Source organism: Dendropsophus ebraccatus, chromosome 6 (genome assembly GCF_027789765.1).
Source record: "Dendropsophus ebraccatus isolate aDenEbr1 chromosome 6, aDenEbr1.pat, whole genome shotgun sequence".
Lineage (NCBI taxonomy): Eukaryota > Metazoa > Chordata > Amphibia > Anura > Hylidae > Dendropsophus > Dendropsophus ebraccatus.
The window spans coordinates 43749823-43776556 of record NC_091459.1 but is presented as its reverse complement, the minus strand read 5'-3'; the positions used below and the strand labels follow the sequence as shown (position 1 = coordinate 43776556).

The following is a 26734-nucleotide window of genomic DNA, read 5'->3' as shown; positions in this document are numbered from 1 at the left end:
ACAGCCCTGCTGGGGAACAACCACCTTGGTGATTGAGCCTCATTCACACATTGACAAAATTAGACATTGACAAAATAAGCCTGATGAGATCTAGCTATGGGCTTATTTTTACCCTTATTTAGCTGATGATAGATCTGCTTTACATTGCTGCAAAATAGGCAGATTTATGATTCACACAATGCTCTTTCTGTCTAGGAAATGCTGCCTGTATCTTAGGGGACCCTAGAATATGAGCCGAGCATGTTTACTGCACAGCTGCTGCAATAATTCCACTATCTGTCTCCACTGACAGAGGCCATTAGTAAGGCATGCTATCTGGTAATCACTTATATTGCTGTCTAAGTGATAATATTACAATAGTCCTCAGTTAAATGCAATCATTCTTATTTACAATTCTCATTTATAAGACATTAGATCACACTCCATCTTTCTCTGACAGATTCCCTTCATCTTGTTTATTCTACTATTTACATCCTACTAGCGTTGAGTGAGCATGCTCAGATGATCGTTCGGCCGTCAGTTAAAGCTCCTGACAAAACTATCTCAAATCCCCTTACTTATGTGTTTTGCATAAAGCGATTACATTTTATCGTTCTAGTTTTTTTGTATATTTTGTTTAATCATCCCCTGAAGGAACAAAATATGCAAAAATGAGAGTAAAAAAATGTAATTTAACTCTGAACAATCATTCGTCCTGAGCTACTTTCCTTGTTAACCAGACACTCCTTACTCTCGAGTAGCGGGCACCTGGTAAAATGCTCAAGTCACCCATTGATTTCAGTGGGACTCATTACTCGAGTTGAGCATTTGAGTATTTTACTATTCGCTCAGTTCTATGTCCTGCCATAAAATATACAATCTAGTGTACTTTACAGAGTCAGTGACATCAATGACATTTTTGGGCTTGGGGGGATAATAGTAGATTGTGCGGGACGATGGTATGTTCTTTACTTCATTGATTAAAAATCTCAAACTGATTGGTGACTAAACTATGGGGCAAAGAAAGCAGATCAAGGGAAAAAACTGGGGCCTTTATTCACACCCTCTTGTACGACTTTTCGGCTAACAATCGCTTAAAAAAGGCCTTTAGCCGAAACGTCGTGCAGGAGGGTGTGAATAAAGGCCCCAGTTTTTTCCCTTGATCTGCTTTCTTCATTATCAATTTGTTGGATTTATTCTGGACTGAGGAGTCCCATCTGGTAAGACATGCGCTTTCTACTCTTTTGATATTACCTTAGTAGCCGGTGCTGTTTCTCTTCTTACTTACTTGAACGATGTGGCAGTCCTCAGGCTGCATCCACCTTCTCCAGGCATCAGAATTCAAATACAAGGTTCAGTAATCCCTAGTGCTGAAATCTTTACATAATCTTTACATATTATCTCTGTTAATAATGAAGAGGAGCAGATTGTCGCGTCTGGGCATAAAAGCAGGAAAAATCAGCAACCTGCTCAAAGAGACCAGTTGAGATCATGAATGACAGAGGAAATAACAACCTGTCCAGCTCATGAGGTTTGGAGTGTTCATTAACTGAAAGAAGCAGGGAAACTTGGACATCGCTCTAAAAGATCTAAATTAGGTTGTTTTTTTTTTTTCATATAATACTTTCATGTTAATAAGTTAACTCACTAAGTCCTGAAAGGTTGATTGCTGTTTTAACCCCTTCCCCTTCCAAAACATACTGGTCAAACTCCTACCATGACTGCAGAGATTGGGTTGGGAACCATCAGCAGGTTAGACACATCTAACCTGCTATAGAACATACTCATGGACAGGCGTACTCCTGCTCATTTAATAATGGACAGACATATGGTGACTTATTTAGTCAGGGGCAGGCATGCAGCCGCTCATTTAGTCTTGAACAAGGGTGCAGGGACGGGTATATACTACTTCCATACAAAGACTAATATAAATAATCATTTTGGTTAACTGCTTTCATTATTCACCAAATAGCAATTATTGGTCAATTACCCTAGATCAGTGCTTCCCAACCTTTTCCACCTCGGGGTACCCCTTGGAAAAAAAAATTACCTCGGGGCACCCCTACCAAATAACGTTCTAAAAAATAATAAAACCGCCATTCAGTGACTCAAAGGTGACGTCTTCTTACATCTGAGGAGTTACTTTCCCTTTTTCACTTTTTTTCCATCCGGCCCCGGCCTCCATGATGATTTCTTCCAGCTGCAATTCATCTTTTCAGAACCTGTGAGACAAACATGTTAGGCTCCGCACATTTCTAGCAACGTTCTTTCCTCTCTCCCTCCTATAGGCTCCCATACAGTAGTAACTGCACCGTTTGGTGTCATGTGCAGTAAAGCGAATAGGAATGTGGGTTGCCTCCATATGTAGCATCCCCTGCTGTGCCCCCATATAGTAATAATGCCCCCTGATGTGCCCCCTTATGTGTCCCATTATACTAATAATGCCCTCAGTAATTGTCCCCATGCTCTTCCCCCAGTAATGGCCCCCATGCTCTGCCCCCCACCTGCTGTGCACTAATTGTTATAAAAAAAAAAAAAACATCCTACTCACCTAATCCAGCTGTGTGGCCGGAGGGAGCTTCTCTTCTTTTTTCTGGCTCCATCTTCCGAGCCGCGGGGACAGAACCTCCAGCAGGCGTGATGACGTCACATCATCACGCCTGCCGCAGAGGTCGTGTCCTGGAGTTCCATAGGCTGCTGGCATGAAGTGCCGGGGGCCTATGGGAGTGAATATAGAAGCAGGACGCTGACACTTCCTGCTCCTATATTCTGCTCACTTTAATGTTTAATGTTCTCACTGTGCGGGCGGAACATCAAAGTGATTCGTGCATCCTCAGAAGCTGCGCGGCTGCAGCTTCTCGGGATGCTTAAAGAGACAGCGCACATTTCCCACCGGGATCCCGCGGCACCCCTGGCGGGTTCTCCCGGCTCACCAGGGTGCCATGGCACCCCGGTTGGGAAACGCTGCCCTAGATGTATTCAATATGGGCTGATTAGCCCTACTTGTATTTGCCCATTCAGTGTGAAGGCATGGGGCACATTATGAATACATCATAAAAAAGGTTTGCCGCTGCATACATAACCCAGGGATAAACTAATGAAGCTAAACAGAATGATGTTGAAAAAAAAGTTTTTAAATATTCTGGCAGTAACCGAGTTAAGCCAGTCAATACATATCTGGTTAAAGATAAGAAAACATTCATGACAGCCATGTGCAGCTCACTCAGGTAATTCCTCCAACCACCCCTACTTCTGTTTTAGCGCTCTGAGTGATAAGAACAAGCAGAAGGTGTGGGAAGCTTCTCATCTGTAAATATCTTACTCCTCCACATCTCGTAGGCATGAATCAACAACCCTGACTAAAACTAATCATTTCAGATTGCATTTTGGTGCAGCAAAGCAGCGAAACCACATGTACCCTAATCAGGTGTTTAATACAGTCCTATGCATGTGAATGTGCCTCACTGTAACAGGTCAGGGAAGCACATTTGGTTGCGCTAGTAGTAAAAGTAGTAACATATACTGAAAAATAGCAACATCACGTGTTATCTACAAAATGTGCAAATACAGACTGGGTAAGAGTATATTCACACATCCGTAATGCAACCTGTAATTGTGGACCTGTAAAGGTGCATCCGTACTGCTCTGCAATTCATGGAACACTGCATTGAGGATTTTTATTTATTTATTATTTTTTTTTTTTGGGGGGGGGGGCACATATCACGGCTGCATACACAAATATAGACGTGAGAACGGGACCATTGAAATATCTTGCTCCCATGCCCTAAAGAAGTGTGGGTGAGGGCTATATATTTTAAGTATAGAAAATGAATGTTCAGCAAGGCTTCAATTATGTTATGTAAACTGTATTACAGCAGTAATGCTGCACTTACACGGAACGATTATCGTTCGAATTTTCGCTCTAACGATCACATTTGAGAGATAATTGTTCCGTGTAAACACAGTAACCAATGAAGCGACGAGCGAGAAATCGTTCATTTTGATCTTTCAACATGTTCTCAAATCATCGTTCATCGTTCGCTAAAAATTCGCAGATCGCTTTGTGTAAACAGGTTTTCAAAGTTTCACCCTATGTGAAAGATGGGCTTAAGCGATCTGAAAAACGATTGCATTAACAATTTTTCTTACGAATTTTCTAACGATTTTTCTAATGATTTATTCGTCTAATGCTGCTTTTACACGTAACGATTATTGGCCCGATCGTACGATTAGCGATGTCGGATTTACGATTTTTTTTATAACGATCAGCGTTTAGATGGTACGATATATCGTACGAAAATTCGCACTGCGATCGTTTAAGCCTATCTCACACATTGGTTAAATCGGCGAACGACTGTTCACATGGAACGATTTGCGAATTTTTTGCGTACAATGAACAACGATTTGATGACCTGATGAAAGATCAAAATGTACGATTTATCGTGCGTCGTTCGATCGTTCGCTGCGTTTACACGTACAATTATTGTTCGAATTCGACCGTTATCGCGCAAATTCGCACGATAATTGTTACGTGTAAACGCAGCATAATCGCTGATCGTTATAAAAACCGCTTATATCGCTTTGTGTAAACGTAGCGTAAAATGCACTAATTCCACAAATTCCCACAATGGGGGAGATTTATCAAAGGGTGTAAAATTTAGAGTGGTGCAAACTGCCCACAGCAACCAATCACAGCTCCTCTTTTCTTTTACCAGAGCTGAAAGCTGAGCTGTGATTGGTTGCTGTGGGCAGTTTGCACCAGTCTAAATTTTACACCCTTTGATAAATCACCCCCACTGTCTTTTTATTGTAATTTGACAACCGTTTTTTGTTTGTTTGTTTGTTTTTTTGTGGAATATCCTCTGATATTTTGAAATAATGACTATAATTTGGCCAGGAAGTGATGACAGTCCAAAAAACAGCGTGAAACTGCCAAAAAAAAGACGCTGTGTACTTGTGGTCTTAATTTGTACCTGTCATGTTTAGCCCTTCCGGATCATTGCGAGACCCCCTTCAAATCTTGAAAGTTAGATCTCTATGGATACACAGATGCAATCAGACAATAATGCATTATGGTTCATGGCTGAATTGTTGAATGGGGATAGTTAAGATAGATAGAAGACCAGAGAGGTAAGTATAATTTCCCGCCTCACAACCACCACTACCAACAACAACAAAGCACAGTCTAGCCCCAAGGGGGTTAACTTAACCCTCTTGGGTCCAGACCGTCATTTTAAGATTAACCAGCTAACTGGGGGGCACTTGATTAAATATTTGAGGCTTCTCTTGTTTTAATTGGGGCTTGATACTTGTGTCAAAGACTCGAGCATTAAAAAAAAAAAAAAGCTATCAATATGTTACAAAATCAAAAGTTTTACATGAAATCTAAAAAGTTCACTTGTAAAGAGTTAAATATAAAGGGTCTTTTTTGCTGCACTTAGTCCCACTACCATCCTAAGAGTTTTAGCTGTATTTGTGTATGTAACATTTATCCAGCTGTTACTTAGTTGTACCCGTTTCTTTCCTTGGTGCCTAATGACAGCTATTATAGTTCCTCTAGGAGTTGTCATGAAGTTTTCCGAGACTGCAGGACTGCAAACTAAATTGGGGGATTTATCACTGCAAAACTAGGACAGTCAGGGATGAAAATATGGGTGGCAACTACTCTGGGAATAGTAGCGTTTTTATTATGGCATCTTATAGATGGGCTAAGTTCTGTTACCATGACAGATTTTCTTCACACAGTGATAACTTCTAGTGGTCTGAAAAAATTCTAAAAAAAAAGCTTGTTTGCTTGTTAAAAGCATTTTTTTAATTAAATTTCATTTTTTTCTGGCATCTTTGATGGCTTCTTTCTTATGTAAGGTGTTTTGTGGCCTTTTCTTTGTCCTCACTCGGGGTGCATTTTATTTGTCAGTAGCAGTTTTGCAGTTTTTAAATATACAGGGTTTTTTTTTTTTCCATTTTTCACAAGATACATTGTTCATTTAAAAGATCAAAGAATAAAATGACTTGTAATAGACAAATTGCCAAACATAGCAAAAAAATAAACACACCTTATGGAAAAATTTCACACACAAAAAAAAACCCCACATGGAACACTACATAAAACACAGACGTTTTTTCCAAGGGAAAAAGCATAAAGGAAAGACTGCTATTATCTTTTGTATCAGGTCCTGTGTACAGCTAAAAAAAATCTATCCCAAAAACTGCACCTTAATGTTGAGCGGACCTGTCAAACTCTTCAGTTTGGCAATATTCCCCAAATGCTCTGCTTTTGATTACCGGTGGCTGCAGAAGTTGGATGCTGTCCAAGGGAGTCCTGGAAAACATTGAGACCATAGACCATAGGCTTTATCCATGTTTTTCTGAAAGCCCTAGGACTGCATCCAACTTCTTCAGCCATGGTGAATCAAATGCAGAGCGTTCAGGTTCAGAGAATGTTGCTGAATCCGAACAGTTTGACAGGTCCACTCAACACTACTGCATATGTCATTACAGCCTGCCCGAAATAAATGTTCCATCCCAAAAATCACTGACAAACTCCGACTATTAACGTGTTTCTCCAGCAAAGCTATTTCAGTTAGCATTCAAAGTGCATATTATACTTAAAAGGCGTCAATGAAAATATTGGCTGCTATTTAGCATACAGATCAATGCTCTATAAGGTCTTCATGATCACTTCGTTCAAGATTAAATAATCCAAAAGCTTTGGCAACTTAAAGCTTACATCAAGGACACAAATTCTAGCAGGTGTAAAAACTATTTAGTATTTATTAGTGGAATATGATTTCAAATTAACTGCTTTCCAACTGTTAATTGAACCGTTGATCGTGATTACTACGGCACTTACGTAGTGCTGCCTTCTAAGAAATCCCGGCAGGAGTGTCAATTTTTTGCGGCCGCAATTCAATGAATAGCAGTAGCAGAAAAACCCTGTCAGTTCAAATAATGGAGAGTGCGGCTCCAGCCACACACTCCATTGTGAGCAGCGGGGAATTTGGATGCTGGATGCAGGGCACACTGATGTGCCTGCATGCGAATTCAGCGGCAGCAAAGATCTTTTCTAACACCAGACGGTTCACAGAACGGCTGGTCTCTTACAGAGTGGGAACATGGCCTTAGGCTATATCCATGTCTTCCTAAGTGCGATAGAGCTGCATCCAACTCCACAGGGGTTCAAATGCTAAATGCCCATGTAAACTAAAAGCTGCTAAAAGCAGCTCAAACAAGACAGCTATCCCCCATAATTTAGCACTAAAATGAAACACTTAATCAGAAAATAAACAATTCTTCAAGAAAATGAATATATGCTTTATCATCTCATTTTATTCAATACAAAATGTAAGTGATTTGTTCACTTTAATGCAATATACTAGCTTGTGAGTTTAAGAAATAATATATAATGGATTACTGTAGGTCTGCTGGTGTAAACATATCCTACAAATCCAAGAAAAGATCTAAAGAGTTAACTCGTAGTTCTCTCAAAAAATCCGGTATAATGGCAATGACGTTTCAGGAAGGCCTAATGTGCTCAGGATGCTTGACTGTTCTTTTACATCATAAGACCTCTCTTACCTCTCTTGATAGCAGTGAATGAGAAAAGTATATCTTTCAGATGATGTATTGTCATGGAGCACTTTGGATAGGGTTTGAGTGCAGTCTTCTCTTACTGCTTTCTTCAAGTAAAAATACTAAGGACACTTAAAGGGGTACTCCAGTAGGGGAAAAATAGTTTAAATCGACTGATGTCAGAAAGTTATACAGATTTCTATTTTACTTCTATTTAAAAGTTTCAAGTCTTCCAGTACTTTTCAGCTGCTGTGTGTCCTGCAGGAAGTAGTGTCGTTTTTCCAGTCTTACAAAGTGCTCTCTGCTACCTCTGTCTAGAGCAGGAGAGATTTTCTATGGGGATTTGCTGCTGCTCTGGACAGTTCCTGCCATGGAAAGAGGAGGCAGCAGAGTGGCAAGAATACACCACTTCCTGCAGGACATGCAGCAGCTGATACTGGAAGACTGGAAGATTTTTTAAAACAGAAGTAAATTACAAATCTATATACGTTTCTGACACCAGTTGATTTAATGTAAACGTTTTTGCCAGAGTACCCCTTTAAGGTAAAAATAAATGATGTCCATAAATTATAATGCAAAGCTGGTTGAGTAGAAATTATAAGTTGTAGATATTTTAAGAGATCTTATAATTCCAATCAAGGAATTACAAGATCTGCCTAGCATAGAATATAAATTGCTAGAACTGAATTAAGTACAAGTCAAGTCCTTGTCATGTCTGTTATGGTGCCAACTTCTGTTTCCAAACTCTTCAAGAGCCTTTTAGTAGATGAAAAAAATAAAGAACATGATTATGCATTTGCATTGACACAATAGTTTAATTGGGTTTAGATCTCTCTCAAATCTGCACAGAAGGAAGATTCCAACAGCGATAGCATTGATTCAGTTTCTTCTTTTGAAGGCAGCTAGGCAATTAGTCTTTGAGATAGTCTACTTGCTAAAAAGCATAAGAAATACAATAAGAGAGTGTGATCACAAAAAAAACATTGGCCTTTTACCAATAAACAGTGCTATGTGTATGGGCGACTCAAGTATTTAGCCAGGTACCTCCTACTCGACACCGATGTCCTCCCCCGGGGTCAGAAAATATTGCTTTATCGTCTTATTGCATCTTCATATCCATGGATACCTGACCTTCCGGATTAGCAGAGGATCTCACCACTGATTCGGAGGGTCTGATTGTGACAGGTACACTTTAAGTCTTAAAGCTTGTTGAAAGTAGTACTTTTATGTAGGCCTTATTTCAGTCAAATATAACTTGTGATATGTTGCTGCCCATGGTGAGAGAAACAATTCTTTCCAGAGTTGTTATTATCTATTCATACTTCTTCATCCTGTTCTCAGCTGCTGCTTTCTGCTGAAGACGGATCAATGTGTCAATCGGGAACGTGATGCAGGGTAAGCTCCATTGTGGGATGGAAGAGAGACCACCGTGGTGATGTGACATGTGAATCATCATCGCAGTGGTGTGTCTCCCTGCGCCGGAGCGGTCATCATGAGGGGCAGCACTTAGCTGGGCACATCATGCAGGACACTGCTGAGCAGAGAGCAGGTTCCTCTGCCCCCTCAGTTTTCCAGGGAACACAGCAAGCCCCAGAGGAGAAGCGCCATATGGAGCCAGGTGACAATTGCTACACTGCCTGAGAGGATAGAGAGCAAAACACATAGCAGCCAAGTGTCCTTTGCAATACATCTGCCTGTCATAGGCCAAGCTGATCAGTCTCAGCCTTAGGGCTGAGCTTGATCAGCTTCCATAGCTGTGACACAGGAGACCTCAGGGAACCATCCTTTTGTCATAGCAACCATAGGGGGCGGTGAATGCTCCCTCTTTTCTGCAAAAGGTAAACAAGAACTACAATATAGTATCAAAATGGATAATTAAAGTAAAATAACACAGCATTTTACAATGTAGTGGTTAATAGACACATAAATATCAATAGAGTTCAACTAAGAACATTCTAAAATTCAGCAGTTCAAGTAGTTTCCTTCTGGTTGACAGCACAAGAGTTCTTCAGGGGGTTATATACAGTATTAATTGCGAGATTAGTTCAGAACACAGACTCCAAATAAATATGCTTAAATCATCAATGCATAATGAGCTAAAAAGACAATAAATGTGTCATGAATTCATGAATGCATACTGTCATACGGCAATAAAAAATAAAGATGTCAACAATTTATGATTATATTACCGATTAATCTCTAGTAGAGATGATCAAACTAGCAGAAAGTTCAGTTTTGCACAAATCGGAACGATCAGCATTTACATACCCACTGCCTGGAGAAGGGAAGAAGGTAAATGAAGCCCAAGGACTGCCTGGAAAACATGGATCTATCCACAGCCAAAGCCCAAAATTGCAGATTTTTTGTAACATTCAAGAAAATAATAGAAAAAAAAAGTGATTGAAAAAAAATAACATATATGCAAATGTGGTAGTAATAAAAAAAAAAAAAAACGACATTGATGCTGGTTTCACACATGGCAGATTTTGCGCCCAAAACAGATGTGGAAGCACTTATATGTCTTCTACCTTCCCGATCCTCTTCCAGCTTGGGCTCAAAAACTGCTGTGACAGTTTTAAAAAAAAACATATGTGAAACCAGCATGACAGGTATTATGTTGTTCCAGGCTTCCATTGTGCAGTTGCTCCTGGGTTCAGGGATGTGAAATAGCAGGCCCACTCAGAACTTAAGGGCAACTGATTTAAATTGTGGGAAGTGGGAATGAAACAGGGTCCTTTGCAGGACAAAAAGCACGCAATGACAAGCACTCAGAATAAATTACAAGTGATATTTAAGACCTATGGCCAATATTCTTTGGTCTAGCATCACTAGATTTACATACACTTAGAGTGGCATATGTCTGTGCTAAACATTAAACTGTTAAAGGGCACACAAATCGTTAGCATTATGTTAACACGCTGAACAAACAACGACCGTTCCGCCGTGAATGGCCGCTGTTTTTGTTTTTTGGCTTTTGCTTTTTCCTCTTTATATTTAAAATGCCACAGAGCTCAAATTTTTTCACCTAGCAACCCGCATGAGCCTTTACTTTTTGCGACACCAATTGTACTTTGCATTGACAGACAATTTTCCCATAAAATATGCTGCGAAACCAGAAAAAAAATAATTTGCGCTGTCAAATTGAAAAAATTTGAAAAGGAATTTGTTTTCATTTCAGGGAGTTTCATGTTTACACTGTTTGCCCTATGGTAATTATGACATTATGCTTATGTTCCTTACACCAGAACGATTACAACGATATGTATAACTTTTGATTTATTTGATGGCTTTTAAAAAAAAATTAAATGTGTTTAAAACTGCTCTATTCCAGTCCTCACAACGCTTGTTATGTGTGTTTATTTGTTTATTTATTTATATTTATAAAATAGGAAAAGTGGGGTGTAGGGATGGTCCAAACCCGCCGAGGTTCGTATGAACCCGAATGATCGGCATCGGATTCCCGTTGTCTGCCCGCTCCGGCTATGGCTGTATCCCAGTTTTTCAGGCGGTCCTCCCGCTGGATACGCCCTCTGCACGGAGCGGGCAGACAGCGGGAATCATTACCGAGGGTTCTTACGAACCTGAACCGAACTCGGTTCGGACCATCCCTAGTGGGGTGATTTGGACTTTTATTAGGAGAGCTGATTTTTTATTAACAAAAAACATTTTTAATTCTTTTTTCACTTTAACTAAAAGTCCCCCTTCTATGTATGTATATAACCATAACTGATCCATTAGATCAGTGATCCATTGCTCCCCCACAATTGCATCTGTCCCACTAGACACCAGGGACACCAGGAGCAGAGCATTTAAATGCAGCTGTCAGGTTTCACAGCTGCATTTAAATGCTTAATTAGCTGTCGTAGCAACGGGACCTGCGTCGGCTAATAAACGAACTCCCCCGGCTGCAAATAGAACCCTTTTGCGCCGTCATGACATACAAGGTACCCAAGGGGTTAACCCTACCTATGACAAAAATTTATGATCACAATCATTAGGTAGTGTAAAACGGCCATTGTTTATTCAGCGTGTGAACATAATCTTAAAGTCTCACTGTCATTATAACTTTCAAAATTAAATCAACAGGGAATGTGATATAAAGCAAGTTTCCAATTTACATTTTTTTTTATTATGCTTTAAAATAGAGCTATACTTACTTGTCGAGGTCCAGTCTCCTGGCAGCTTTTTAGTCTTTTGCTGGTTGAAGAAAAAGAAACTAAACACAGGAAGTCACAGTTATCTGTGTGCTCACAGAAAAGGCAGTCATGTAATTGAAGGACACATTGGGAGGCATTTATTAAGTCCGGCGTTTTTTACGCCGGACTTAAAAATGCCCCCGCAGCTCCGGCGGTACGGGGATTTATGTAGAGGCGGACTGCCTGTACATAAATCCTGTGCGCGCCGGTGCGCACCGCCGAAAACCTACGCCAGCTGAGGACTGGAGTAGGTTTTCGGCGTACATTTGGGCGGAACGGATGATTCCCGCCTACTTTCCGCCCCCTTTCCGCCCCCCGGCGTACTCGGCGGAAAGTGCCGATTTGCGATTATTTTATTTGCAAATCGGCCATTTGCGTATAAAATAATACGCAAATCGGCACTTTCCGCCAAAAATCATCCGTCCGCCGGATGATACATGTGGCCCATTGAGTTTTAAGACTGAGACAGGAGACTGGACCTGGACAGAAGTATAGCTGTCTTAAAGAATGAAAAAAAAAAATAAATAATAATAATAATAATATATATATATATATATATATAAGGATGGTATGAACCCGGACGCTCGGCATCAGATTCCCGCTGTCTGGCCGCTCCGTGCAGCGGGTGGATACAGCGGGAGGACAGCCTGGAAAACTGGGATACAGCCTATGGCTATGGCTGTATCCCAGTTTTCCATGCAGTCCTCCCGCTGTATCCACCCATTCCACAGAGCGGGAAGACAGCAAGAATCATTGCCAAGAGTTCGGGTTCGTACCATCCCTAATATATATACAGTATATATATATATATAAATAAATATATATATATATATATTTATATATAAATGCAAATTGCAAACTTGCTTCATATCACATCCCCTATTGAGTTGAAATTCAAAAGTTACAACAACAGTAACACTTTAAAGGATCTTTCTAAAGGCCCTATTCCACGGACTGACAGTGAGGAACAAACGAGTGCTGCTATTTCACGTGGCAACAGCGAGCGAATGACTACAGGGGCAGCCGCGGGGAGGTGCGGGGAGTCTGCCGGGTGGTCGCTGATCTTCCAGGCAGCCCATAGGGTATAGCAGCGGTCTGCTTCCACCGCTCCTTTTCCACGGAGTGGCGGGTGCAGATCGCTGCTATATAAGTTGTTTGTCTTTCAACATATTGAAAGACAAACGACTTCAACAATCAGCCGACATGAACAATGTCAGCTGATCGTTGCCTCCTATTCCACGGGATGATTTTCGCCTGTAATGGCCGATAATCGTCCCGTGGAATAGGGCCTTAAAGCGTAACTGTCATGTTTTTTTTATTGCAGAAATCAGTAGTATAAGCGATTTTAAGAAACTCTGTAATAGGTTTCATCAGCCAAAAAAGCCTCCTTCTGTACTCAAGAAGCAATCTCCCAGCCTCCCCCCCTGACTTCCTATCTGTGCATTATCAGGCAAACACGTCTTCATTACAGAGAAGCCAGTGAAGACGGGTTCTGCTCTCTCCATTGTAAGCCTATGAAGGGGGGAGGGGCTGAGGGAGATGAGAGAGCAGGAAGAGGTGACATGAAGGTCAGCTGTTTGTAGACTCTCTGGGCACCTAATACGCTAAATTCAGGTGTCAGAAAGGTCAGTGCTTATCTATGAACTTACTGAGAGAAGATTGCAGGGTGTTGTGCTGTGCAGGACTGCTCTGTGCTCAGTCACTCCTAACAGCCCCTCCCCTCTCCATAGCAACATAATGGAGACAGAAATCCTGCTTCATTTGATGTAAGGGGGGAGGCTGGGAGATTGCTTTTTCACTACAGAAGGAAACTCTTTTAGTACATCAAACCTATTACAGAGTTTCTTAAAATCGCTTGTACTGTTGATATTTAATGTTTTCAGAAAAATGGCCCTGAAATTACAGTTACGCTTTAAGAGTATGCTTATCTGGCTGTATTAAAATATTGGACTCATGCTATCAGATTTTAGCCTCTGAGCTCAAAAACAAGAAAAAGAAAAGGTGAGAGAGAATTTATGATTTAGAAACGCACCTGCTTGTCTCCTCCCTTCCATGCCGAATCCAAAGCCACTTCAATAAAGACTTATTTAGGCTAAATAAGTAGTGAGTGCTGCTTCTGTATCTCCCATCAATTTATGAATTTATGATCTTACTGCCTATTGTGTTGTTGTTAAGGCTGGGTTCACACTGCGTTTTTGCAATCCGTTTTTTTCATCTGTTTTTTCCAAAAAAGGGATGAAAAAAATGGATGCATTTGTGTGCATCCGTTTTAATCCGTTTTTCCATAGACTTACATTGTAAAAAAAAAGGGATCAAAATGGATCCTTTTTTTGACGGACACAAAAACGTAGCTTTTGTGGCTTTTGTGTCCGTCAAAAAAAAAAACGGATCCGTTTTGATAAGCTTTTTTTACAATGGAAGTCAATGGAAAAACGGATCAAAACAGATGCACTCAAATGCATCCGTTTAAAAAAAAAAACGGATTGCAAAAACGCTGTGTGAACCCAGCCTAACTTGTTTTTATTCAGTTAAATGTTTAACAGCGTGCAGTAAACTTCTGTATCTGAAGAACACCAAAATAATACATTGTCAATCAGTACATCATTTTGAATCTATTTTGATATTTAAAAAAAGAAAAAAAATGGTGGGAACAATCACTTTAAAGTCAAACAGTGTTCATTGGTACTATGACCTGAGTTATTGCATTTTTATTAGACTTTTCAATATGAACATGTCAATGTGATATAATAAGAAGATAAATATATCTGCAGGTTTCTGTAGAAGCTCAATCCAGCGAAGAAAGTAGATTATTAAATTTAGAACATCAGAAAGGAACAGAAACACAGCTGTCATTAAAGCCATCAATATACTCTCTATACAATTTTTTACATTTCTTATAATAGAAATTATAATAGTTGACAAAAATAACAGCTTTTGACACAATCCTGTTCTCTAGTAGAAAGCAGATGCGTAGAAAAGAACATGACAGCAAAGATTTGCCACAAATTAGTCCCAATGGCATATAATAAATGTAAACATGACCCAGATGTGATCCATGTTTCCTTTAAAAAAAAAACTTTTTTATTTGATATTTTTTATGCTATTTTCAGTAAAAAAAAAAAAAAAAAAGACCCACTAATAATTTAGAATAAACTATTTCTGTGTATGTGCAAAATAAAAATCCTTGGATAACCTTGCATACTGAGGATTCTGTAAAAGTTACATTTATTCACTTTATTCTAATAACATTATGAGGTATTCGGTTTGAGAAAACTGATTGACAATTAGAGATGAGCGAACCTGCCGAGGTTCGGGTTCATATGAACCTGAACTCTCGGCGTCTGATTCCCGCTGTCTGCAGCCTCCGTGAAGAGGGTGGATACAGCCTGAGGACCGCCTGGAAAACTGGGATACAGCCATAGCCATAGGCTGTATCCCAGTTTTCCAGGTGGTCCTCCAGCTGTATCCACCCTCTTCACGGAGGCTGCAAACAGTGGGAATCAGACGCCGAGAGTTCAGGTTCATACGAACCCGAACCTCGGCAGGTTCGCTCATCTCTATTGACAATCAGACTAACCGGACTGAATTTTCTAACCCTAACCAGACTATAAACTAGTGACCAAAAAACTGGACCGCATGATCTATTACTCACTTCATTCTATTCAGCAGTTCTCCTGATATGCAGGAGAATGGGCTTTTAGCGGCACCACTCCTTCTGCCGTCTAGCTGCTGACTATACACAATATATATGCATAGCATAGATAATTCCCAACCACTGTCAAATAATTTCCCTCCATGTGATACCTTACGTCGTTCCTAAAATATTTGTAAATCACTTGAATTACTAGAAAAAAAGAAAGCAATAATTTTCTGGCCACCAGGCATCTGTTTTCCCTGCAATAATAATTCCTTTGTTTATGTAATGCTAACTTATTCCTCAGTGATTTATATTACTTAAATTAGTTCTCATATCCATAGTTAACAGAAGAAATTGCATGGTGATCGGGTGAGGAATCATAATGACAGGTGTGCTTAAATTTTTATGTTATTTTTTTCTATTTTTGGGAAAATGTAACAAAAAAACAATATGTGGAGAAAGCTGACAGTTAGACTTATATTTTTCATTTTGCTTTCACTTTGCACATATCTTCTATTTTTAAAATTGGACCCTTCTAGTGTACAAAAAAAAAAAAAAAAAAAACATTTAGTAGGTTTCTGCAAGGCACATTAGAATTCTGGCTATACAGTATGCTAGAAATTGCAGGCACACTGATGGAGTTCTAATGTGTCTTACAGATACCTACTACATATTTTCATTCTAATTTTTGTATATTTAATTTAAACATCCCTTAATGGGACAAAATATACAAATAGAACAAAATATTGTAATAGGTATAACTGAAGGTCGATCATTCATCTGTAAGCACCATGAGGTGCCTGGTTGAGCATCGAGCTTGATCAAGCACTATACTCGACCTAGCATGCTCGATCACACTAGGCCCTTCCCATACTAATACTAGACAGAAAGTAGGAAGTCTTAGAGCTGATCGCTTATGTATATGACACTTATTGAGCACAATGTATACAACCATCAGCAAGGACAACCACCGATTGCAATGGTTTAACCCCTAAAACACTTAGGCCGACCTAGGGCTCTGAACAGCCGTGTGCCCGGGACCACGACTATTAGCGGGCATGGTCCGATCCCTGTGCCTGCTAATTAAGTATTCGGATGTCAGCTGCATCTAAATACTAACTGCAGCCTATTCCCTGGTTTCTAATAGGTGGATCCCCCCCCCTTCCCGAGAGGGGTGATCCCTTCTTCTGACCTGGGCCGGGGTCTGTGCCGTAATGGCGCTGATCTCAGTTCACCACTCTATTGCTTTTGGCTGCAGCAATTGAAAGCAATCCAATGCCTATTTCATTGATCTGTGCAGTATAACTATAACTGTTTTTATTAATAAAAGGCCCCCTCCCCTAATAAAAGTTTGAATCAGACCCCTTTTCCCATGTTATAAATAAAAATAAACAAATAAATAAACATGTTTCATATCGCTGCATGTGTAATCGCCCAAAAATATTAATTTATCACATTCCCGATCTCGCACGGTAAACAGCGTAAGTGCCCCCAAAAAACAAAGTGCTAAGTGCAAAATTGTAATAAGAAGCGATCAAAAAGTGGTATATGTGCAATCAAGGTACCGATAGAAAGAACACATCATAGTGCAAAAACTGACACCTCACACAGCCCCATAGACCAAAGGATAAAAGCGCTATAAGCCTGGGAATGGAACAATTTTAAGGAACATATATTTGTTAACAATGGTTTGAATTTTTTAAAAGCAATCAAATAAAATAAATGTTATACATATTACATATCGTTGTAATCGTAACGACTTGAGGAACATATATAACAAGTTAGTTTTACCCCTGGGCGAACGGCGTAAAAACAAAACCAAAAAAATGTGGGTTTTCTTTCAACTTCACCAAACATTGAATTTTTTTCTGGTTTCGCAGTGTACTTTATGCAAAAATTCAGCCTGTCAGTGCAAAGTACAATTAGTGGTGCAAAAAATAAGGGCTCATATGGGTTTCTAGGTAAAAAAAAAAAATGCAACTGCTATGGCCTTTTAAGCACAAGGAGGAAAAAAAGAAAACACAAAAATTGAAATTGGCCCGGTCCTCTAAGGGTTAAGCTGCACCAGGGAGTCTAAGGGGCTGCTGGTTTTCACCAGTGACCGCTTCAAGATGGAATGGACTTGCTGCAGCAGGCCACCCCCAGGTCACTACCCCTGGCTTGGCTTGCTAGTGGAGGCAGGTGTGGTGCAGCTGGTGACACGTAGGTGACAGCCAGGACCACAGCAGGACTCACGTCTGGAAGCAGGGCTGGTACCATGAGCAGCAAACACAATGCAGGAACACTCACAGCAGGAACTACGGGCAGGAATCATGGGCAAGCTGGTACCACACACTAAGAAACATGCAGCAGCTTCAACAGAAGGGTCAGGAAGGTGTACGTATTTATAGGGTAGTGTTTAGGTGCAGCAACCAATTAGGGATGTACTGTCCCTTTAAATCTGTGAAAGCCGGCGGGCATGTCAGATGCATAATAAATCTAGTGGGGTGAGAAACTAAAAGTCTAATGTGAAAGTATATGGAAAACCCAACAATCTTAGTAAATCTGGACCATTGTTTGGCCAGTGCATTCCACCAAAGAGAAACATTCCAGTAATAGTACTAGTTGTTTTTTTTTCCTGTGGATGGTTGGCGTTGTAGGTTGAATGGAGGAAGAGCAAGTAGAGGCCCTGTTCAAAGTGATGCTGATGGAAAACTTATAATAAGAGCTATAATAATAATAATGACAGATAAAGAAAGATATTTAACTGGTAACATGAAAATTAATTACGGAAAAGACTCCTTCACAACCCCTCTAGTACCTGGTTGATGATACACCCATTGGAAATGTGGCAGAAGTGGTCAAGAGAAGATATTGGTTGAACAGTTAGCACCCCTTGCTGGCAAGTGAGGGAAGATCCTTAAAGAGGTGGAAACAATGAAATCTATAAAGGGTGAATAAGGGGATATAAAGATATAGGAAAGGATCTGAGAATAGTCATGAGGTCTAAATAATGAGTGAGTAGTGTGGGTGGGATGGAAGGGTTTTTGTTAGTTGTTTCTCTTGTGTTTGTCTCCATTTGTCACTCATTTCCCCACCTTCGGTTCTTGTTGTATTTATCTCTTGTCTCATAGAGGTGAGGTGAAGAAAGAAAGGAGGGTAATACAATAAATATATTTTTAAAAAGATATATTTAAATTAGTACATTTTATTTATATTATTAGAGATTCAGCAGTTACTTTTACAAGCCCATATTGAAAATAAAGGGGGGGGTGCAATCCCCATTAGAGTTACAAATTACTTGCTGTAAATTAAGGGGATATATTCGCTATGATTTAAATCATTTGAAATAAAATTCCCATAAGCATCGTAGACATTTTATAAATAAAACTATTTTAGTAGATACATCCCTGCTGCATTTCTCTTTCTTATATTATAGAAGACTTAGTTCCCGTGTGATGCCCTGACCTAGATTCAGGAAAGAAGCAGAACATTCCTTTAGGCTTTGATAACTATAGAAGATACAGTGGGCCCATATTGTCTTCATAAAGGTGGAAAGTAACTTTTTTTCCTACTTTCAATATTGTAGCGCATTTTTCCCCAACCAAAAATAACACTGTTGTAAATAGAAGAATGACCTAGTTCTGTCTAATTCTTCCCACAGTTGTTGCTGTTTGCTTTTAATTGCTTACATCAGTTCAAGGATTTATCGTTTTAGATCTTTCCTAAGACAGTACATCGCTGCTCAGCTTTATTTGCCAATTTCTTTGAAAAAGTAGACATAATATTTTTGAAATATGTATTTCTTCCCTTTAGATCTAACTGTGCACACTTGTTTTGTTTTTTACATTAAAGTAATTTTATAGAACCTGAGTAACTAGCAGAAAAAAAGAAAATATAATCTCTGTCTTAAAATTCTATTCATAATTGTCTGGCCAGGTCAAAAAGACACACTATGCCCCAAGAATATTGCAAAAGCTGAATTTACTAACATAACTGCTATCTCTCTCTCTCTTTTAAAAATTAATTTCTTTAGCACCTGACAAGTGTACTATATTGAGGTCAATAGATAGACGACGGCCAAATGTTCAATGTGCATCTATACTTTTGGCCTGGGGTACATTATTGGATCCCATGGCTTCTTCTACCACCTCTAGGCTGATGACACTCAGGTCTACCTCTCCGGTTCATATATCCGCTCCCTGCTATCCAGGATTCATGAGTGGCTATATCTTCCTTCTTCTACTCACGATTTCTAATGTCAACATGGACAAAACAGAACTAATCATTTTTCCTCCATCTTGCTCCACCCCTCCATCTAATTTTTCAATCACAATCAATGGCTGCACTCTGTCCCCTGTCCCCCAAGTCCACTGCCATAATGGTCCCTTTCTTTTAAACCGTACATTTAAACCCTGACCACCTCCTGCTGCTTTTACCTCGAAAACATTTCCCGTATCTGCTCTTTCGCTAATTCAACAAAACTGCTGGTACATACTGTACTCTCATTATCTCCCACTTAAAATACTCAAACATTCTCCTCCCTGACCTTCCATCTAACACCCTTACTTCCCTTTAGTCTATTCTTAACTCTGCTGCCCAACTAATCTACTTTTCCTCTTCTTTGCCTCTGCCTCTTCTTTCTGCCAATCCCTTTACTCGCTCTCCATTGCCCAATATATTCATTTAAAACCGTTGACCATGACATACAATGCCATCCACAACCTGTCCCCTCCGTATATCTCTCACTTGATATCCTGCTACTTTCTCTCACACAACCACATCCCCTAGTGACCTCCTTTTTTGTCCCCCCCCCCGTTCATACGTCACACAACCACCTCCAAGATTTTGCCCGAGCCTCCCCCATACTCTGGAACTCACTACCCCGACACATCCGGCTCTCATCCACCATCAAGTCCTTCAAAAGTAACCTGAAAACCCATCTCTTTGAACTAGTCTACAACCTAAAATTCTGCACCCCACTTGACTTTCTGTCTCTCTCCCGTTACCTTGTAGATTGTAAATCCCAGCAGAACCATGAACCAGTGTGTCATTTACTTTATTCATGGAATGTGGTTTTTATCTTGTAATGTTCCTGTTTGCTAACCCCTATCGCTTGTATAGGAAAAGATAGATGTCCAGACACATTTTCAAATTACAATGTCTTTATTCATTGAAAAAACACCCCATAGTCCAAATCCACCAACATGTTTCAGGCTAAACGCTCTTCGTGCTGCAGCTAGTTTGGGCCTTCATGACCAGGCTAATTTTTCAAAATCTGACCTGTCTCACTTTATGCTCTTATAGCTGAGTGATGCTTTAACGTATGCTAGCAATTCTGAGATTGTTTTTTCGTCACATATGGCACTTTATGTTAGTGGCAAAATTTGGTCATTACTTTGTGTGTTTTTTGTGAAAAACACCAAAATATCATGAAAAATTAAAATATTTTGCTTTTTATGAACTTTAAAATTCTCTGCTTCTAAAAAAAGAAAGTCATATCACATAAATTAGTTAGTAAGTCACATTACCAATATGTCCTTTTTGTTCTGGCATAATTTGGTAAACATATTTTACTTTTTTAAGGTGTTATGGGGCTTAGAAATTTAGGGTTAATACAGAAAACAATTAGCTCTGCTACTCCTGCACTGATAACCCCTGACCTCTGCAGGAACTCAGAGAACAGAGGTCAGAGGTTATCAGAGTAGTCAGGCAGAGAGGTAATTGTCTTCTGTATTAACCCTTCTTTTGTTTTGCAGCATGTTAGAGAACACTGGGTCACTTATACACTGCAGGGGTTAAGCAAAAGGGCACAGGAGGCTCTTATCTTCCCTGGGCCCCCTCCCTCCATGGTCCCCATAGCAGCCGCCTTCCCTGCCTCTATGGTAGCTACGCCACTGCCAGTGGGTTACTCATGCTTCTAGGCTCCACTATTGTCAATGTAGCAGGAAGGTTGAGAAGGTTGGGCCATACTCCTTCTCCCCCCTCACACAGCTGGCTCTCTGTCATTATGATATATGTTTTTGTACCAAATGTTACGTGTGTATTTTTTATGTTGACAACAGCATTAGGTAAACATTTACCCACTTTACCTAGTATATGCAAAAGAGTGTCGTTTGTCGCCTCTGCCTGGTTAGCACGCATTGGAATATATTTTTGTTGAGTGGACTTTTGTTTCCCAATCAGTGGCATGCAAAATGCATTTGAAAAATCTACAGACTCGCTATTTTGTTATGTTGTGGCCTTGTGCTGAAATTAAAAATTAAATTTGCTGCCCCCATAAATATACACTTTATACCCCACAATCGAGGATATGAAAACAGAATAAAAAAAATTACAAATGCACTAAAAAGGCAAAAAGACAAACTTGGTGAGCTGCTGCTGTGGCTAAAATTGCAAACACACAAAAACACAAAAAAGCAACAGCTCAGGGCTAATGGCAAGATACAGACCCAATACAGATATGAAAAACGCTAAAAGCTGCCCCCAACTGCTAAAAAGTCTGCATAAGAATAATGACGCTCTTGGCATACCATTTGCAAATAGTGTATACCATCCCACCAGGATATTGGTATACCAAGAGCCTCAAGATTTTGTTTAGCAGTTGGGGGGGGGCTGCTTTTAGCGATTTTCATATCTATATTGGGTCTGTATCTTACCATTAGTGGTGAGCTGTTGCAAATGTACCATAAAGGCAGTATACATTTTCATGGTCATAAGTATTCATACTGTTTGCTATATTACTTAAAATTTATCTCTGGGGGCCTTATTTTTCTGTTTATTATATGTGAGATATTTCTACACCTTGGTTGTGGTCATCTGTGGTAAATTCAGATGATAGGACCTGATTATCATAGCTGAGAATGTATCCAGAACAAAAGCCAAACCATAAGGTGGAAAGAACTGCTGGTAGAGCTCAGATACAGAATTGAGTGAAGGCACATATCGGGTGAAGTTTACAAAACAAGCGCAGTCCTCTCCCGACTCTGTGTCACATGATGAGTTAGGCTCCTAATGTAAGTCTATGGACCCTAACCAATCAAAACTTTTGTCATGTATCTATGACATATCAAAAGTTTTTCCAAACGACAGGTACACTTTCAATGGAAGCAGTTTGAAAAAAAAAAAAAAAAAACATACTCTTCATCGAGCTGGTCACCCCACCAAACAGAGAACTTGGGGGGAGATGCACTCATTGCCCTCCACCTATCTGGACTTTATGGCAGAGTGGCCAGAAAGAAGCCTCTCCTAAATATTGATAGGGGAAAACGTGTGAAGACTTTCCGAATGGATGTAAAGATTTTAATATTGTATGTAATGACAATGTTATATATTTTTTGTTTCTTTTTGAATTTTCGATTGTAAGAGAATAATGCTGACATTTTGATACATTTCCCTGATTAGAAATTGCCAGCAGCATAAAGTGTATCATGTATTACAAGCGAAAAGTAATTTGTTTAATAGAAATGGCCAAAGGCAAAAAGTACAGCATACATAGCATAAAAGATGAAATGTAAGGAAAGATAACAGAAAAATAGCATCATATTGAGTACTGTATATGAATTGCAGGACATAAAGCATGTCATAGTTTCAGAGTTTCTTATTAAAAGCAAACCTGCCACAGTAAGACCTTTTAAACTTCCCTGTGCTGCCAAAGAAAGTTTTGGTTGCTGTGGAAATGTCTTAAGCATCGGTAAGTTCTGTGCTCTGTAGCAAGGAGGGGAGATGAGTGGCAAACTCCATCACTACCAGTCCATCACTACTCAGTCTAATTCCTCTCCAGCCCGGCACAAGACTAGCAGAAGAAGAGAACCTGTCAATCACCACATAGAATTTAAGTACTAGAATTGGATAAGAGTTCAAGCTGGAGCCAAGGAACCATACAATTCAGACACTAGATCATGGCCAAAATTGCAGTCTTGGTTGTACTTTACAGGCACAGGCATGGACATAACACCTATCCTCTGCCATTGACCCAGCCAACCATAGCCTTTTTCTAGAAACTCCTTTATTTCTTGGCTTCACAAGCTTGTCCCTCTCCCGAATCTCATCATCAGTATCTCTCACTGGCACACCAGTTCCCACTGTGTCACGTACCACTTCTATGCTGTTGAGACCCAAATGTATCTCTCTGGTCGAGATGTCACCTTTCTGCCGTACAGGATCCCACATATCTATCACCTACAGTATATTTTCCTTTTTCTCCTTACGCTTTCTAAAGCTCAACATGGACAAAACAGAATTATAGTACTTTCCTGCTACTACTTTTTAGGCCAGGAAAAAATTCTCAAAAGTCAGGGATCGTCTTATATGACGAGTGTCATCCTATAGAGCGAGTGCTGAAAAACTTCGGAAGCAGACTGGAGAATCTGTGTCGCAGCATACGGTAGGGGGAGCTCAAAAACTGCCATATCCCAACGTATGCAGCGACTGCATGAAGGGTAAGGCAGGCTGCAGGCGTCCAGGGTATGGAAAAAAGAGATACGGTAGAATCGCGCTGTCCTCAGAAAAACACACCTCTTTCCCCCGTCCGGCCGCCCTTGTATCCTCCCAGTATTACTGTACCTGCTTCTCTGCCTCTCAGATTTCACTGCTGATTTTATTCATTTTTAAGCGTTGGAAGAGGGGTAGTCTTATACAGCAAGTATATATCAAACTCTATATTTTAACTGGAAAAGTTGTGGGTCGTCTTATACGCCCAGTCGTCTTATATGCCGGGAAATACGGTATTTATCCCCTATCTTGCTCCACTCCCTCACCAAATCTGTCAATTTCAGTCGATGGTTGCACTCTCTCCCCTGTCCCACTGATTGTGTAAGATTCTACCCACTGGACCCTTAAGATCAATAGCAGTTGCAATGCTTAGCAGCCCTCTAGTCTTTAACAAATTATGCATTACATATGAGCCCAAAATCTATAAAATCTATGTAAAGTAGAGACAAGAGCATGCCTATAATTATAGGGCACGTCATTTCAGTGGTTCTCCACTCTGTTATATTTTTAAGTCATAATAAGACATATGGATTTTTGGTTTCTATGCAATATGTTACTAATACTTTAGGGTAGCTTCACACACACACCGTATTGCAGCGGATTTTATGCTGCGATCCATCAAATCTGCTGCAGATCAGTTGCGGATCCTGTACGTGTGAATGCACCCGGGTGCTATGTTCACACTACGTATATATTTCCGCTCGTAGTGCGAACCACGAATATACGCACGCAGTTTTGAGGTTGATGCATTCGCTTGAAAGTATACGATATACGGCCGCACAGTTCACACTACGTATGAACTTACGATCGTATTGTATACGCCGCCGGGAAAAATGAACAAGACCATTGTTTGAGGACAGAAATGTTCCAACTCACGGCTGTGGATTTACATGCGGTTCCGTACGAAGTACTTATTTTAGTCAAATTGAACTTGATTTTTCGATCCAAAAGGTTCTGTGTGTTTTATTGGGCTGGGCGAAGTAAATTACCTGCTTCAGATCGCTTCCGCCCGCATGTCGATTTTTCGCACACCCGTAGTATCATCCGCACATGTACGGCGGCGTAAGAACTGCATACGGATTCGTACGCAGTGTGAACATAGCCTGAGGCTGGGTTCACACATAGTATATTTCAGGCAGTATTTGGTCCTCATGTCAGGTCCTCATAGCAACCAAAACCAGGAGTGGATTGAAAACACAGAAAGGCTCTGTTCACACAATGTTGTAATTAAGTGGATGGCCGTCATTTAAAATATTTGCTGTTATCTTAAAACATCGGCTGTTGTATTGAAATAATGGCAGTTATTTACCGTTATATGACGGCCATCCACTCAATTTCAACAGTGTGTGAACATAGCCTTTCTGTGTTTTTAATCCACTCCTGGTTTTGGTTGCTATGAGGACCTGACATGAGGACCAAATACTGCCTGAAATATACGTAGTGTGTTAAAAGGGTTATCCAGGGTTAGAAAAACATGGCCACTTTCTTCCAGAGACAATGGGACTCTTGTCTCCTGTTCAGGTGTGGTTTGCAATCAATCTCCTTTCACTACACTGGAACTGAGTTGCAAAACCTGCTCCCAAAGTGGAGATATGAGTATGTTTTGTCTCTAGAATAAAGTGCTCATGTTTTTCTAATGCTGGATAACCCCTTTAAGTTAAGAAAGATTATATATTTATAAAAATTGTGCAGAACAGGAAGACCAGATGTTTATATCTATAGTTATACTGGGACTAAAGAGAACGTCCCAGTTCACTGCTGACCTTACAATCTTATTATGAGAAACTTTTCCATAGATAAATATACACATTGAAATAAACTTGGCTCCAGCAGTAAATTTTTTAAGTATCTAAGCTTTGTACAGAATGTTTACGGCATTCATAATTACTACAATGTCCAGGGATTTACTAACAGCTAGTGGTACTAATGCTGCATTAGGTAACAGCCATCTATAGACAATTAGCGCTTCCTCAATATACCACCTCGGGAGAGATTAGTTCTCATAGACCTAAATTCACTAAAACATCTTAACCTTTTGTGAACGGGTTAAATATATAATGCCCAGAAAAGAATTAAAGACTGCAGAAATATTTATATATCAGTAATAACCTGTAAGAATTTTATTTTCAGAATACTTGGTATCAATGAAATTACCTTTAAAGATGGATTTAGTTAATAGTTAACAAAGTAAAAATCATCAGACTACAAATACACGTTTGAAGAGTAAACATGTTACAAAAATAAGACAAATAAAACATAGAATAATAGGCAATAGAATACCTTAAATGCAACAAATGCAATGCAGTACAATATATACATTATTCTATGATAAATTGCCTACAGTATTTATTATGCTGACCATTATTCTTCCTGGCATAACTTAATTGAACTGTATATGCATATGTAAGTTTATTTAAATAATGTTGAGTACTGGCTCGATTTTGTAATATTACTTATATAATTTAAGATGACACACATGTCAGAATCGTATAATCACATCCCCTACAGAGGTACTCTTATGCTTCCATACTGTGGAGCAATTGACACTTAATATGCTCCTATATGGTGATACTAAGATTTTCTTGCCTGGAAACAGCGTTTATTGAAAGAATACCTAAGAAATATGACATCCAATAAAGCGTGCTACATTTTTATACATTTGAAAAAATTTAAAGGAAAAAACATGTCAAATATGGTCTCCCTACTGAGCTTAGATAGAAATACTGTATGGCCCACACTGTGCCTGCTGATTTAGAAATATCCCTCTAACTGTGCCCTTTCATTTAAATATTGCCCCACACTGTGCCCCCCTATTTAGGTATGTGCAACCCCATTAGAGGGGTATTCCACCTAAAGTAAACTCTTAAATATATCTTAA

General features: G+C 39.7%; 1 protein-coding gene across 2 annotated transcripts in view; it reads left to right on the top strand.

The window, feature by feature from the left end:
- The window catches only part of NKAIN2 (sodium/potassium transporting ATPase interacting 2), a 555517-nt gene that overhangs the window by 391279 nt on the left and 137504 nt on the right, over positions 1 to 26734 (top strand). The window lies entirely within an intron of this gene.